Source organism: Scyliorhinus torazame, chromosome 10 (genome assembly GCF_047496885.1).
Source record: "Scyliorhinus torazame isolate Kashiwa2021f chromosome 10, sScyTor2.1, whole genome shotgun sequence".
NCBI lineage: Eukaryota > Metazoa > Chordata > Chondrichthyes > Carcharhiniformes > Scyliorhinidae > Scyliorhinus > Scyliorhinus torazame.
In genome coordinates this window covers 116,421,900-116,438,122 of record NC_092716.1, presented here as the reverse complement: position 1 = coordinate 116,438,122, position 16,223 = coordinate 116,421,900, and the positions used below count along the sequence as shown (strand labels likewise).

Sequence of the window (16,223 nt, the reverse complement as noted above, 5' to 3'; positions counted from 1 at the left end):
TTGGTACTCAGTTCACTTTGAAGGAGTTTGAGGACTATCTGAAGGGAAATAGGATACACCACATCAAGTCAGCTCCATACCTTCTTGCAATAAATGGGTTGGCTGTACGTTTTGTTCAATCATTGAAGGATTCCAATAAGCATCGAAGGACCAGGGTACATTGACAGGAAGAGTGAACAAATTCTTAAATGACTTACTGGAACACTTCAACAACACAGAGCTCACCAACAATGCTGCTATTCAAAGGGAAACTGCAAATAGAGTTTGGTATAGTGGTTCCATCTGACATTCCAGAGATTGTCAAACGACAACAAGCACAAATTGTTAGAAGACAACAAAACTCTGAAAAGTGAACATACAAAGAACAAAGAACAAAGAAAAGTACAGCACAGGAACAGGCCCTTCGGCCCTCCAAGCCCGTGCCGACCATGCTGCCCGACTAAACTACAATCTTCTACACTTCCTGGGTCCGTATCCCTCTATTCCCATCCGATTCATGTATTTGTCAAGATGCCCCTTAAATGTCACTATCGTCCCTGCTTCCACCACCTCCTCCGGTAGCGAGTTCCAGGCACCCACTACCCTCTGCGTAAAAAACTTGCCTCGTACATCTACTCTAAACCTTGCCCCTCTCACCTTAAACCTATGCCCCCTAGTAATTGACCCGTCTACCCTGGGGAAAAGCCTCTGACGATCCAAAAAGGGAAGGGCGGCTTCCTTCGAGCCGGAATTGAACCAGCGAACTAAGGATGTCAGTTTTAATGATCTACAGTCCCCCGCTTTACCAGCTGAGCTATCGAAAGAGAGGCCACAAACAGCTGAGCTATCGAAAGAGAGGCCACAAACATTTAATCAAGGCGAGCGAGGGCTCGCTAGAAGCTACACCACCATTGAGAAATAGGTACCTGCTTTTGTCCTAGAACACACAGGTCCAATATCATACACCGTACAGACGGATGATGAAAGAGTTTGGCGATGGCATGCTGATCATTTACTAGCTTCACAAAGTGATGTCACTGATATTTCTCAAAAATATTTCCATTGGAAAATCTAGATCGTGATATTTTGGAACATAGACCAGACGCAGTGATATGAACTGGAGACACAGGAAATGGAGCCAAAGTAACTAGAGTCACAGGAACTGGAGTCACGGGAAGTGGAGTCACAGGAACTGGAATCACAGGGACTGGAGTCACGTGAAGTGGAGTCACAGGAACTGGAATCACAGGGACTGGAGTCACGTGAAGTGGAGTCACAGGAACTGGAGTCACGTGAAGTGGAACCACAGGGACTGGAGTCACGTGAAATGGAGTTACAGGAACTGGAATCACAGGAACTGGAGTCACGTGAAGTGGAATCACAGGGACTGGAGTCACAGGGACTGGAGTTACGTGAAGTACAGTTACAGGAACTGGAGCCACGGGAAGTGGAATCACAGGGACTGGAGTCACGGGAAGTGGAATCACAGGGACTGGAGTCACGTGAAGTGGAGTTACAGGAACTGAAGTCAAAGGAACTGGAGCAAAAGTAACTGGAGTCACTGTAACTGGCATCGCAGGGACTGGAGTCACGTGAAGTGGAATCACAGGGACTGGAGTCACGTGAAGTGGAGTCACAGGCACTGAGGCACAGCAACTGGAGGCAAAGTAACTGGAGACGCAGGGAATGGAGCTACGTGAACTGGAATTACAGGAACTGGAGCCAGAGTAACTGGAATCAGAGGAACTGAAGTCACAGGAACTGGAGCCAAAGTAACTGGAGTCACAGGGCCTGGAGTTACAGGAATTAGAGCCAAAGTAACTGGAGTCACAGGGACTGGAGTTACAGGAACTAGAGCCAAAGTAACTGAAGTCACAGGAACTGTATTTACAGGAACTGGAGCCAAAGTAACTGAAGTCACAGGAACTGGAGCCAACGTAACTGGAGTCACAGGGACTGGAGTTACAGTAATTAGAGCTAAAGTAACTGAAATAACAGGAACTGGAGTGACAGGAACCGTAGTCAAAGTAACTGTAGTCAAAGAAAGTGGAGTTACAGGAACGGGAGTTTCCGGGACTGAAGCCGAAGTAACTGGAATCACAGGAACTGGAGTCACAGGAACTGGAGTCACAGGCACTGGAGTCACAGGAAATGGAGTCACAGGAACTGGAGTCACAGGAAATGGAGTCACAGGAACGGAGCCAAAGTAACAGAGTGGGGATTGGAACTTGGTAATTTGGAACAGTGTGGTAATCAAAAGAGGTAAGAGTTGAATTAAATTTTCCTGTTTTTCAGTTAAAGGTTCAATGGCTAGTTTAGTGTCTGATTGGCTGGAGCTGCCACCGCCCTAATTGCTGAGTGGCAGTTATCTGCCAGTCACCTGAAGCCTTTATTAGAGGCATAAGGTGTAAATTGCATTCTTCTGTTTGAAGCTTAAGTAGCGTGAGTCATCTCAGTTTAGCTGGGTTCTATATAAGAGAGAGGTATAAAGCGCACATTCAGTAAGCTTTGCGCACGTGAATTTGCGACAGCATGAGTGGGAGGAGGTGCTTCCCCCCCCCACTTTTATAGTAACTTTAAAGTTCAACGAGATAATGTTGCACATTGAAGACTGACAACCCAGCCATCGAATCAAATATACTGAAAACTCACCCAAACCAATCAGCATGTTACAGGGGTAGGAACAGGTTGACTCAGATTGATAACAAATTCCATAAAAATAGTGGTCTGGGCAGCCATTTTCTATTCTGGAATCAGCCTATACTATTCACCTGACTATCTGTATCTTTATTTTGTATTTTCATATTTCTATTCTAACTCTAAGTCTTCGCAATCTGTTTTGTTTTGAGCAAGAAACCATTACTGTATTTTCAAAGTTCAAGTCGTTTGTAAGCTACTAAGTTTAATTATATCTCGGAAAAGTCTTCTGCTGGCAGGGGCTTTCTTGAGAACATTTGATTTGTAACCACAAGAAGATTTCAAACTCTCAATTATAATCAATACAAACCCAATAAAGATTTCATTTCGCATCCGAGACAATTTTCTACTTAGTTAGGTGTATACGAGACTACACTTAACTACGGGTAGATTTCATCAATTGGTGTAGTATGGCAGAGGGGAGGAACGCGAAGTCGATGATCGGAAAGAGTCGGTCGGAGACGATCGGAAAGAATCGGAGACAATCGGAAGGATTCGGAGGAAATCGGAAGACCGAAGATCATACCGTTAGTGGAAAGACCAGAAGGACGGAAGACCCAAAGACATCTATCCGAAGAACGGCTAGACTGGGGTAAGAAAATCTTTTTTCACCCATTAAAAGCCTTAAAACCGCAACGGCTAGTGCTTCGACCCCTCTAGAAAGGACCTGTAAAGAAAGAGCTATTCAATCGGGTGCAGGCCGTATGACTAAATAAAATACAACTGTATAGTTGTGAACGTGTAATCTTCAAATTACACACACTTGTTTACGACCCAAAAATTTGGTTTTACAGTAGGATTTATGGCGGACAACAGTCCTAAATTCGACCTGGTTCCTTCAAAGGGTTGAGAATACTTTCCCACAACTTCAAAGGGAGGTCGAGCTGTACCAGATGTCTCTATTGACGATATGTTGGGTGACCTTAAATCTTCAATTTATAGACATTTTGGATTGTCTGAAGTAGCTACCAAAATTGAATCAAAATATGATATCCCTAAAGGACAGTGGTCCATTGACTACATCAAGAGAGTTTGGGGAAAAAGCACACGTTTGACCAAAAAAACGTATGAAATGGCCTTTTGCAGTAATGTCACAGCTCTGTTGACAACAAGAAATGATCGTGAACTCAAAACACGATCATGATCTTAAGTCCACTAAAGACCAACTAGTGGCAGTTGTTGAACAATTACGAGATGCAAAATCTAGACATGAAAAATGTGAACAGATCAAAACATTATTGGAAAATGAAACCTTCAAAGTTCAACAACTATCATTCCAAACTGGCGAATTACAGCGAAAAAATAATGAACCGGACTCCAAAATTCAACGGTTAATATCAGAAAATGATGGTCTTAAAAGTCAAAATTGCCAGTTACTTGAGGAAAAATGTATTTTGGAAAGTGAAATGAACAATATGAAAGGTCATTGCAAAGTCTTAACAGACAATCTCACAGCTCATAATTTGGCTCAGAAAACAAACGGTCCTCGTTTAAATCCTACTACCAGTTCCGAAGCTAGTCAAAATATCCCGAGCGATACAGCGACAGCTCCAATTCCACCACCTAGATCAAACGTTAAAATTAATAAACCAAATGACTCAGACGAAGACAGTGATGAAATTAGCGTACCTGGAAAAAGTAACTACAAAAATAATTCAATTAGCTCCGCTACGGAGCAAAAGGGTTAAAATCAGATCTGGGGAAATAAGAGAGACTGAGGTAACAACATGGCCGAAAATGGGTACATGACATAACGGATCCTGATAAAATAGACAAATGATCTAAAGATCTCGCACATCCCAAAAAGGGAGGCATGACCATGTGGGAACAGCTCCATCGATTACGAAACATCTACCATCTTCATCCATTAGATGGTGTGCAAGTTTTGTCTATGATGGTAGGCACCCGTGACGGTCAAATTCTCGCAGATGAAGTAGGCATGTCCCTTGGAGAGGATTTACAAAATTTGGAAGCAGGGTGAGTAACGATTAAGAATTGGCTCTTAAGATTCCGTCCACCTAAGACTGATTGGACAAAAATTACATCCTGTATTCAAAAGAATTTGAAGATCTACAAGATTTCAAAGAAAGATTTAGAAAAGTTTGGATAGAACATTCAGGGATAGATCTCCAACACGAAGAAGATAGCTGGGATGAGAGTGCTTTAGGACCGATCAAAACTGCTTTTGTCGCTGGCATAAAACCCGAAATAGCTAATGCTTTACACCTGGTCCGACCCACTTGGGCACAAGTCGGTACATACCGAGAAATAATTGACCGATGTATTCTAATAGATCGCAGCATGCATCGTCAGACCAACAACATCCCTCAAATTCAGCCTGTGCCAGTTATCGCTCCAGCGGCTGCTGCTGCAAATGCTGCAGGAATATTAGCCGTAAATACAACCAATCCTTCTCCAGAAACATCGGGTTCCACATGTGCTCTTTCCCCATTAAAAGAATATAAGAAAATTGCCCAATGTCTTTATTGTGGTAAACCAGGACATTGGATGAAAACATGTCGTTTCAAACAGCAGGACAAACAAAGAAATAATAGTTCTGGTAACAATCCGCCTCATGAAATGTCCTATGACTCATACAATACGTTTCCGTCCCACGTCCAGTCACATAATTCACACAAACAGGATACGCCTAGATTCACATACCAGCACGACACGTACAGGGAATAACCTAGGCCCCTCCAGGCGTTGCCACGTTGGGACACACGCAATGACGATGATGAAATGACTGACATGTTCAACAGTTTAGCCCCACAACACAGACGGGCTTTGCAGAAGCATCAAAAAACTAATGGACCCCACTCTCGGTGATTCGATTCACATTTAATTGCATGCATTACTTGAACAGAAAAAGGATGGATTATATATTTCATTGAGAGTGGGAGGACATAATATCGATTTTCGTTTTGATACTGGTGCAGAATTAACCCCTGTTACTCAAGATTATGCTGATTTGTTTCCCCTAAACACAGGAAAGATTATCTCTTTTGCAGCAGGTGGAGACTCGTTAACCCTTCGAAGGACTGAACCAATGCTGTTAGAATTTGGACCACATCAACTGATGGAATCAATTTGGGTAGGTTCAGTCACACAAGCACTTCGAGGCATGGACATTCTATCTCAACTAAATTCTTCCCTTAATTTTAACAATGGAAAAATCCCCTGGTCCATGAGACACCTCAAAAAGGGTGAGTTACTGCTGACGAGGATGGAAACTGGGCATGGTAACAGTGAGGAGGTCATGGGTGGAGCCAGTCAGGAGGCAGGCCAGATGAAGCGCGACACATGGCTGGGGGCCTGGCCAAGGAAAGGGGATGGCTGATCGGCAAAGGGGAGGGGGTGGGGGGCGAAGTGCCCTCCCAACCAGGCTGATCACCTGGAATGTCAGAGGGTTAAACGGGTCACTGTGTTTGCGCATCTGCGGGTTCTGAAGGCGGACATAGTCTTGCTGCAGGAGGCGCATATGAAAGTGGCAGACCAGGTTAGGTTAAGGAAGGGCTGGGTCAGTCAGGACTTTCATTCGGGGCTTGATTCTAAGACGAGGGGGGTTGCAATCCTGATTAATAAAAGGGTACAATTTGAGGCGGAGGGCACAGTCGTGGATGGGGGTGGTAGGTTCGTTATGGTGAGGGGTCAGCTCAAAGGGGTGAGAGTAGTCCAGGTTAGTGTGTATGCCCCTAATTGGGACGATGTGGATTTTATTAGGAGGAAGCTAGGGAGGATCCCCGACTTGGACTCGTGTAAGTTGATCATGGGCGGGGACTTTAATATAGTTCTGGACCCGAGCCCGAACCGGTCATGTTCAAGAACGGGCAGGTTGCCAGCGATGGCAAAGGAACTGAGAGGGTTCATGGAGCAAATGGGGGAGCAGATCCGTGGAGATTTAGCCGGCCGACGGCGAGGGAGTTCTTACTACTCCCACGTCCACAAGGTGTACTCCCGAATTGACTACTTTGTTGTGAGTAGGGACCTGCTGGCCGGAATGGTGGGGGCAGAATATTCGGCAATTGCCATATCGGACCATGCTCCGCACTGGGTAGACCTGCAGCTTTGTAAGGACGGCTTTCAGCGCCCACCATGGAAGTTGGATTACTCGCTGACGAGGCGGTGTGTGAGAGGCTGAGGAAATGCATGCAAAATTACCTGCAGGTGAACGATACTGGAGAAGTCTCGGCAGCGGTGCTCTGGGAGGCACTGAAGGCAGTGGTGAGAGGGGAGCTGATTTCAATCCAGGCGTACAGGGACAGAACAGATAGGGCAGAGACGGACTGACTGATTAAGGAAATCCTACGGACGGACAGGAGTTACGCGGAATCCCCGAGGCCAGAGTTACTCAGGAAACGACAGAGGCTGCAGGCCAAATTTGGGGTGCTGACTACAGGCAAGACTGTAGAGCAGCTTAGAAAGGTAAAAGGCGCGATTTATGAGCATGGGGAGAAGGCCAGTAGAATGCTTGCGCAGCAACTAAGGAAGAGGGAAGCGGCTAGGGAAATAGGGAAGGTAATGGATGGGGAAGGTAATCTAGTGGGTGATCCAGCAGGGCTGAACAAGGTCTTTAGGGACTTTTATAGGAAGCGGTACACTTCGGAACCACCCGGGGGACCGGGGGGGGGATGAGGCGATTCCTGGATGGACTGACCTTCCCAAGAGTGGGGAGGGGGTTGGTGGATGGACTGGGGGCCATGGTCAGGGTAAAGCCCCGGGGCCGGATGGGTACCCGGTGGAGTTTTACAAAAAATTTGCTGGGATAGTGGGGCCGGTGCTGGTCAGGGTCTTTAACGAGGCAAGAGCCAAAGGGAGTTTACCCCCAATGATGTCACAGGCCTCCATCTTGCTTATTCTGAAACGGGATAAGGTCCCGGAGGCCTGTGGGTCATACAGGCCGATCTCTTTGATCAATGTAGACGCCAAGTTACTGGCCAAGATTTTGGCGACTAGAATTGAGGACTGTGTACCAGATGTAATTGTGGAGGACCAAACTGGGTTTGTAAAGGGAAGGCAGCTGATGGCCAACCTAAGGAGGCTGCTCAACGTGATTATGATGCCCCGGAGAGTCGGGAGGTAGAGATAGTGTTAGCCATGGATGCTGAAAAGGCTTTTGACCGGGTCGAGTGGGATTATCTGTGGGAGGTACTAGGACGGTTCTGGTTCGGGGCGGGGATCATCGACTGGGCTAGGCTATTATATCAGGCCCCGGAGGCGAGTGTAAGGATGAACAGGAAGACATTGGACTACATTAGACTGCACGTGGGGCAATTGCCGTTGGCAATTGCACTGAGAGTTTCTAGGGGCTGGAAAGGCCTGTTCCGGGGGGGAGTGGAACATAGAGTCTTGCTATATGCAGATGATCTGCTGTTACACGTATCAGACCCAATGGTGGGGATGGACGGTATAATGGCAACCCTGAGGGAATTTGGCCGGTTCTCCGGATACAAACTGAACATGGTTAAGAGCGAGTTGCTTGTAATTCAGGCGAGGGGACAGGAGAGTAGGCTGAAGGGGGTGCCGTTCAGGCTAGTGGGGGAGAGTTTCTCATATTTGGGGATTCAGGTGGCACGGGACTGGGGCAAGCTGCATAAGCTCAACCTGTCCCGACTGGTGGAACGAGTGAGGGAGGAGGTCCGGAGGTGGGATGCGCTTCCGCTGTCATTGGCGGGGAGGGCGCAGACTGTTAAGATGACGATTCTCCCGCGGTTCTTGTTTGTTTTTCAGTGTCTCCCCATCTTTATCCCGCGGTCCTTCTTTAAGAGGCTGAATAAAATTATTCTGGGATTTGTATGGACAGGGAAGTCCCCGCGGGTGAAGAGGGTGATGCTTGAAAGGCACAGAGGAGAAGGGGGGCTGGCGTTGCTGAATTTCAGCAACTACTACTGGGCGGCCAACAAAGCAATGATAAGGAAATGGATGGTGGGTGCGGGGTCGGTTTGGGAGGGGGTGAGGCTGTCTCGTGCAGGGGCACTAGCTTAGCAGCCCTGGTCAGGGCGCCTCTGCCATTTCCGCCGGCACGGTACTCCACCAGCCCGACAGTGGTGGCTGCTCTTCGGATTTGGGGCCAGTGGAGGAGGCATGTAGGGGAGGTAAGAGCATCGGTGTGAACCCCAATCTGCGGCAAGCACCGATTTGCCCCGGGGAACATGGACGGGGGGTATCGACTGTGGAGGAGGGCAGGGATTGTGAGGATGGGGGATCTGTTCCTGGAAGGGAGCTTTCCGAGCATGGAGGAGAAGTTTGGGCTGGCGAGAGGGAACGACTTTAGATACTTACAGGTGCGGGATTTTGTACGCAGACTGGTGCCGTCCTTCCCACGTCTCCCGCCGAAGGGAGGCAGGACAGGGTAGTTTCTAGGGGAGAGGGTAGAGTTTCAGACATCTACAAGGAACTACTGGGAGCTGAGGATACGCAGACCGAGGACCTGAAGCTTAAGTGGGAGGAGGAGCTCGGGGTGAGGGGGTGGGGGGGGGGGGGTGAAGAGATGGAGGATGGTATCTGGACGGAAGCCCTGAGCAGAGTAAACATGACTGCAACATGCGCCAGGCTCAGCCTGATCCAGTTTAAGGTCATGCACCGGGCCCACATGACGGTGGCCCAGATGAGCAAATTCTTCGGGCTGGAGGAAAAGTGTGCGAGATGCACCGGAGGGCCTTCCTAACCATGTACACATTTTCTGGTCTTGCCCTAAACTCGGGGGGTATTGGCAGGGATTCGCAGATGTCATGTCCCAGGTATTGAAAACTGGGGTGGTAATGAGTCCTGAGATGGCAATCTTTGGGGTTTCGGAGGACCCGGGAGTCCAGGAAGAGAGGGAGGCCGACGTTCTGGCCTTTGCTTCCCTGGTAGCCCGGCGACGAATACTGTTAGCATGGAGGGACTCAAAGCCCCCGAGGGCTGAGGTATGGCTATCGGACGACATAGAGAGAGTCGTTCGCCTTGAGAGATTCTATATGCTTAAAATACCTCAATAAAACTGTTTGTTCAAAAAAACAAAGAGCGAGATACAGAATCACTCAATTTGGGCTGAAGACAAAAATGATTGTGGCCTATTAAAAATGGAACCAGTCACCTTCATTGGATCTGCGCCGCCTTGTACCAAACAATACCCTATTAACAACACTTCAATTCAGGGAATATTGCCTATAGTGAAACAACTTGAAGAAAGGGGAATATTAGTGCTCATCAAACAGTCCAGTATGGCCTGTCAAAAAGGCTAATGGCTCATGACGCCTGATTATTGACTATAGAAAAGCCAACCAATTCATTGTCGGGAAAGCTCCTTTAGTGGCAAATCCACCTACAGTCTTTAACTCTTTAACACCAGACCTTCGATGGTTTTCAGTCATTGACATGGCGAATGGTTTTTGGTCAGTTCCCCGAGCTAAGGATGTACAGCCATGGTTCGCTTTTACCATCAATCAACAACAGTATACATGGACTAGATTACCACAAGGCTTTCACAATAGTCCTACTGTTTACCACATGGCTCTGCAGGACCACCTCAGGCAACTGCCTGTTCTGCCTTCCACCATTATCCAGTATGTAGATGACATTCTGATAGCATCTATTAATAAGAATGATCATGAAAAAGACTTGCGTTTACTTTTGGATCACCTTCGTAATAATGGACATAGAGCTAGCTTTGCCAAAGCACAAATTCCCCAGGAAGAAGTTGTCCACTTAGGTCACAAAATATCCAAAGGCAAAAGGAACTTACTCAGGACAGAACGGCTGCCATCAAAGCCGCCAAGGAACCTACAACTGTCCAGGAAGTGAGATCTATTTTGGGACTGTGTAATTTTAACAGAAATTGGATTGATTCTTTCGCTCAGATAGCTCAGTCATTGAATGATCTTTTAAAAGGTAACTCAAAATCAAAAGACACGGTTGACCTCAACACAGAACAAAAGGTATCATTCTTAAATCTGAAAAAGGCCCTGTGTTCAGCACTAGCTCTAGGAATTCCAAACAATGGAAAACCTTTTACCATGTTTGTTCATGAAAAAGAGGGTTACATGACTGCAGTACTAGCTCAAGAACATGGTGACCAGTTAAGACCAGTTGACAACGTGGCACTAGCATATGGCAGCTGCTTATGAGCCATGGAAGCCACGTGTCAAGCTGTAATGGCAACAGCAGGCCTTGTCTTAGACCAACAGTTAACCATTAAATGCCCACATGCAGTCCATTCATTATTATCTATGAACAGAGTATCCCAAGTTACATCAGTCAGATGGACAGCAGTTTTGGAAGCGCCTCACCTTTATTTTCACCGAGCAAGTGCAGTAAACCCATCATCTTTGCTCCCGCTTCCCGAGGAACAAAGGGGAGGAGAGGTAGAAGAACATAACTGTGTGAAAATAATAGAGGAAATGGAAGAGGCACGTTTAGCAGAAGAAGAACCTCTACAAAACCCATATTTAATTCTATTCATTGACAATGGCATCAGAAAAGCTGGATGGGCAGTCACAAGCCCGTATGAAGTATTGGCTGAAAGAAGTTTACCCCCAGGAACATTAGCTCAGCATGCCGAACTGAAGGCAGTAACAGAAGCATGTCATGTGGCAAAAGATAAAACATAGAACATAGAACATAGAACGATACAGCGCAGTACAGGCCCTTCGGCCCACGATGTTGCACAGAAACAAAAGCCATCTCACCTACAGTATGCCATTATCATCCATATGCTTATCCAATAAACTTTTAAATGCCCTCAATGTTGGCGAGTTCACTACTGTAGCAGGTAGGGCATTCCACGGCCTCACTACTCTTTGCGTAAAGAACCTACCTCTGACCTCTGTCCGATATCTATTACCCCTCAGTTTAAAGTTATGTCCCCTCGTGCCAGCCATATCCATCCGCGGGAGAAGGCTCTCACTGTCCACCCTATCCAACCCCCTGATCATTTTGTATGCCTCTATTAAGTCTCCTCTTAACCTTCTTCTCTCCAACGAAAACAACCTCAGGTCCATCAGCCTTTCCTCATACGATTTTCCCTCCATACCAGGCAACATCCTGGTAAATCTCCTCTGCACCCGCTCCAAAGCCTCCACGTCCTTCCTATAATGCGGTGACCAGAACTGTACGCAATACTCCAAATGCAGCCGTACCAGAGTTTTGTGCAGCTGCAACATGACCCCATGACTCCGGAACTCAATCCCTCTACCAATAAAGGCCAACACTCCATAGGCCTTCTTCACAACCCTATCAACCTGGGTGGCAACTTTCAGGGATCTATGTACATGGACACCTAGATCCCTCTGCTCATCCACACTTCCAAGAACTTGACCATTAGCCAAATATTCTGCATTCCTGTTATTCCTTCCAAAGTGAATCACCTCACACTTCTCTACATTAAACTCCATTTGCCACCTCTCAGCCCAGCTCTGCAGCTTATCTATGTCCCTCTGTAACCTGCTACATCCTTCCACACTGTCGACAACACCACCGACTTTAGTGTCGTCTGCAAGTTTACTCACCCACCCTTCTGCGCCCTTCCTCTAGGTCATTGATAAAAATGACAAACAGCAACGGCCCCGGAACAGATCCTTGTGGTACGCCACTTGTAACTGAACTCCATTCTGAACATTTCCCATCAACCACCACCCTCTGTCTTCTTTCAGCTAGCCAATTTCTGATCCACCTCTCTAAATCACCCTCAATCCCCAGCCTCCGTATTTTCTGCAATAGCCTACCGTGGGGAACCTTATCAAACGCTTTACTGAAATCCATATGCGCCACATCAACTGCTCTACCCTCGTCTACCTGTTCAGTAACCTTCTCAAAGAACTCGATAAGGTTTGTGAGGCATGACCTACCCTTCACAAAGCCATGCTGACTATCCCTGATCATATTATTCCTATCTAGATGATTATAAATCTTGTCTCTTATAATCCCCTCCAAGACTTTACCCACTACAGACGTGAGGCTCACCGGTCTATAGTTGCCGGGGTTGTCTCTACTCCCCTTTTCGAACAAAGGAACCTCATTTGCTATCCTCCAGTCCTCTGGCACTATTCCTGTAGCCAATGATGACATAAAAATCAAAGCCAAAGGCCCAGCAATCTCTTCCCTAGCCTCCCAGAGAATCCTAGGATAAATCCCATCAGGCCCCGGGGACTTATCTATTTTCAGCCTGTCCAGAATTGCCAACACCTCTTCCCTACGTACCTCAATGCCATCTATTCTAATAGCTTGGGTCTCAGCATTCTCCTCCACAACATTATCTTTTTCCTGAGTGAATACTAACGAAAAGTATTCGTTTAGTAGCTTGCCTGTCTCTTCAGACTCCACACACAATTTCCCATCCCTGTCCTTGACTGGCCCTACTCTTACCCTAGTCATTCGCTTATTCCTGACATACCTATAGAAAGCTTTGGGGTTTTCCTTGATCCTACCTGCCAAATACTTCTCATGTCCCCTCCTTGCTCGTCTTAGCTCTCTCTTTAGATCCTTCCTCGCTACCTTGTAACTATCCATCGCCCCAGCTGAAACTTCACACCTCATCTTCACATAGGCCTCCTTCTTCCTCTTAACAAGAGATTCCACTTCTTTGGTAAACAGCTAACATCTATACAGATTCCAGATATGGTTTTGGAGTGGCACATGATTTTGGCCGCCTGTGAAGTGTAGCCATCTCAGATGGCCACCTGCAAAGAACCATTGGAATTATGGCCAACGCAGGACTCAGACACACTCAGAGCTTGTGTGTGTATTTGCAACCCAGATAGCTAGATGTGATCGAAACCGCAGCTCGTTTGCATTCTAATGGCCCATTTCCTCAGAACAAAACGACTGTACTCAGGTAACCGATACAGATGTAGATGAACCGGCGCCACTCCCTTTGCTAAGAAAGCCCAAACGGCCAAGGTCAATGACTGCTCAGGACCCGCCCAGCCATCAAGGCTTTTATTGGCCAAATTCAAAGGCAGTGATCGAAGCCTGTTGAATTATTGGGTCCAAAGCTAAGGACCGCCCCAAAGAGCGCGAAATCCCAGAGGAATAAAATGAGACACAGCCATGTGTTCGGTCTCTCTTGGCCCCGGCCTACGCCTAAAACCAAATGTAGCATTATGACCAGAAGACAAGTTCAAGACCAACAATCGCTCCCAGACGGATGAGCCCAGCAGAAACAAAGCCACTTCTTCTACCCAGCCACGCAAGGTCCGAACAAAGGCCTTGTTCATCTGCAAAGAGCCGGTTGCCCTGAAGTATAGGTTATTGTAGTTGTTAGGTGTAGTTTAACTTGTAGTATTTTATGTTGCATGTCGAAGTAATCCTTGTGTGTAAATAAACTATCTTTGAACTTGAACTGACTAACTGGTTGTTTGGTCTTTGATCGATATCGGGTAAAGCCTTGTGGTGGTATCATTTGATACCTGGCGACTCTGAAAAGCAATATTATCATTAATAATTGCCTTATATAGTTAATTAGGCAACATCATTGGTGACCCTGGTGGGATAGTATTCCACTCATTCAAAAGAGCAACATTATTGGCGTCTCCGGTGCAAATTGGCAACATTAATGGCGACATCTGACGGGATTCGACCTAGAAGTGATTTTGTCACTCTGAAAGAACTCACAAAACTTTGCATTAGAAATTCAATTGAGGAAAAGTGAAAGAAACCACAAGTGTAAGGCCCGTATCGATCAAATCACCAAGATTCAGAAGTGTGCATTAACCTGCATGTGTACTAACAGGGATATAAGGTAAACTCGTTAGATTTTGCATAAAACTATCGGGAGTATTGTGAACCGGAAAATAGCCTAGGTCATACCCGCTGTTCGAATCACCGCCTTATTCCCCCAAATTGACGTTAGGAAAAGAGAAGTTAGAAGCAGAGCAAAAGAGAACTTAGAGGTAGGAAAACAGAGAACTTAACGGTAGGAAAAACAGAGATAACAGTAGCAATGGCCACAAAAGCGATGGAGCGCCTAATGAACCCGCAGGAACCCGAGGTCACAGCGACCAACAGAGCAGAGCAGTGCCGCATATGGGAAGAGGAATTGAGGAAGTATTTGAAGGGAAAAGGATGGCCCCTTTGGTCCGAGTTTTGTTCAAATGATGAGTCAGGTCCAGGAAGCATAGGACAAACCTGGTGGGACAACCTAACCGAGGTACATAATAATAATAATAATCACTTGTCACGAGTAGGCTTCAATGAAATTACTGTGAAAAGCCCCTAGTCGCCACATTCCGGCGCCTGTTCGGGGAAGCTGGTACGGGAATTGAACCCGCGCTGCTGGCATTGTGCTGCCTTATAAGCCAGCTGTTGAGCGCACTGTGCTAAACCCGCCCCTGCATAAGAAAGATGCAGCGAAAGTTCGAAAGCTGATGGCAATAGTGTCCTGTTTGACACAGTTGAGGGCACATAGGAGGTCGTGAGGATGCTCCGCAGACAGCTAGTTGAGAAAAAGGAGAAGAATGAGGGAAACTATAGTGAATGTGAAAAGATTAATGAGCAACTCCGGGAACAGTTGACAGTTAAAGATAAAGAGATGGCTGATGTCAAATGGGCACACCAATCTTGTTTAGTTCACCTTAGCAGCTTTCAGACCCAGTACGATAAAGCCTACCAAGACACACAGCGTGCAATTTTGGTACGAGAAGAGACAGACCAGCAGGTAGCACAGTTAACAAGACAATGCGCAGATTCAAATCTCCATAGATTCAAATCCCGCAGATTTAAAGGCAGCTTTACGAGCGCTCCATAGCTCCATTATAGAACAAAGACAGAGCACAGTAGATCACGCGAAATGTAGACAACAAATAGAGAAGTTGCAGTCACTGCTGTCAGTGCAAAACGGATTCAGAGATACCTTTGGGCAAGATTTAGAAGAGGAGAATGGCCCCAATTGGCAAGAACTAAATGGAACCCGGCCATAGATATGTGGAGAATACCGAAAATCACAATAGAGCCCCCTAGGCCCGAAAAGGAAAGCACCCACACTACCGACTGCACAGGCAGCACACAACCCCATTAATCCAGTCACCATACAGCGCAAGTCATCGGATCGGGAGGAGCCCAATTTTGTTTACACCACCCCACTAACCATCACCCAATTGAGAGATGCCTGCGCCAAAATTGAACCATTCAAACCCACTGCAAGACCCACATAAATTATTTGAGAGAGTACGACAGCAAACGGTTAAATACGGTCTAGACGAAAGGGAGGAAGTTAAGCTTATAGTCATGAGCCTTGACCCGTCTGTTAGCTCAGCTTTACCAGAACCCCAGAATGTAGGAGAAGGAACCCTACAGGAGATTAAAACGTCCATTTTAGATGCGATCGGGTACAACAAGGGAGAAGGTTTGAACCGTTGTAGGCAAAAGAAGGGAGAGCATCCGACTGCATTAGTAGGTCGCCTTTGGATCCATTTTAAAGCAGTATTTGGGGATTTGAACCGCGCACACTTAAATGAAGCCGACACAATTAAATGGGCCCGCACTTAGTCTCCCATGCCACAGAAGCAGGCCAAAAGGCTTGTGCAAATTACGACCCCGCAGACGCCACACATAATGAAGTTTGGATTTTA

The 16,223-nt window shown here is 46.6% G+C and overlaps 1 non-coding gene across 1 annotated transcript; it reads right to left on the bottom strand.

Moving 5' to 3' along the window:
• Positions 1 to 715: 715 nt before the first annotated feature.
• On the bottom strand, positions 716 to 803 carry trnay-gua (transfer RNA tyrosine (anticodon GUA)). The gene is given in 2 exon segments: positions 716 to 751; positions 767 to 803. It is a non-coding gene; the product is annotated as a tRNA-Tyr (tRNA).
• Positions 804 to 16,223: the final 15,420 nt, after the last annotated feature.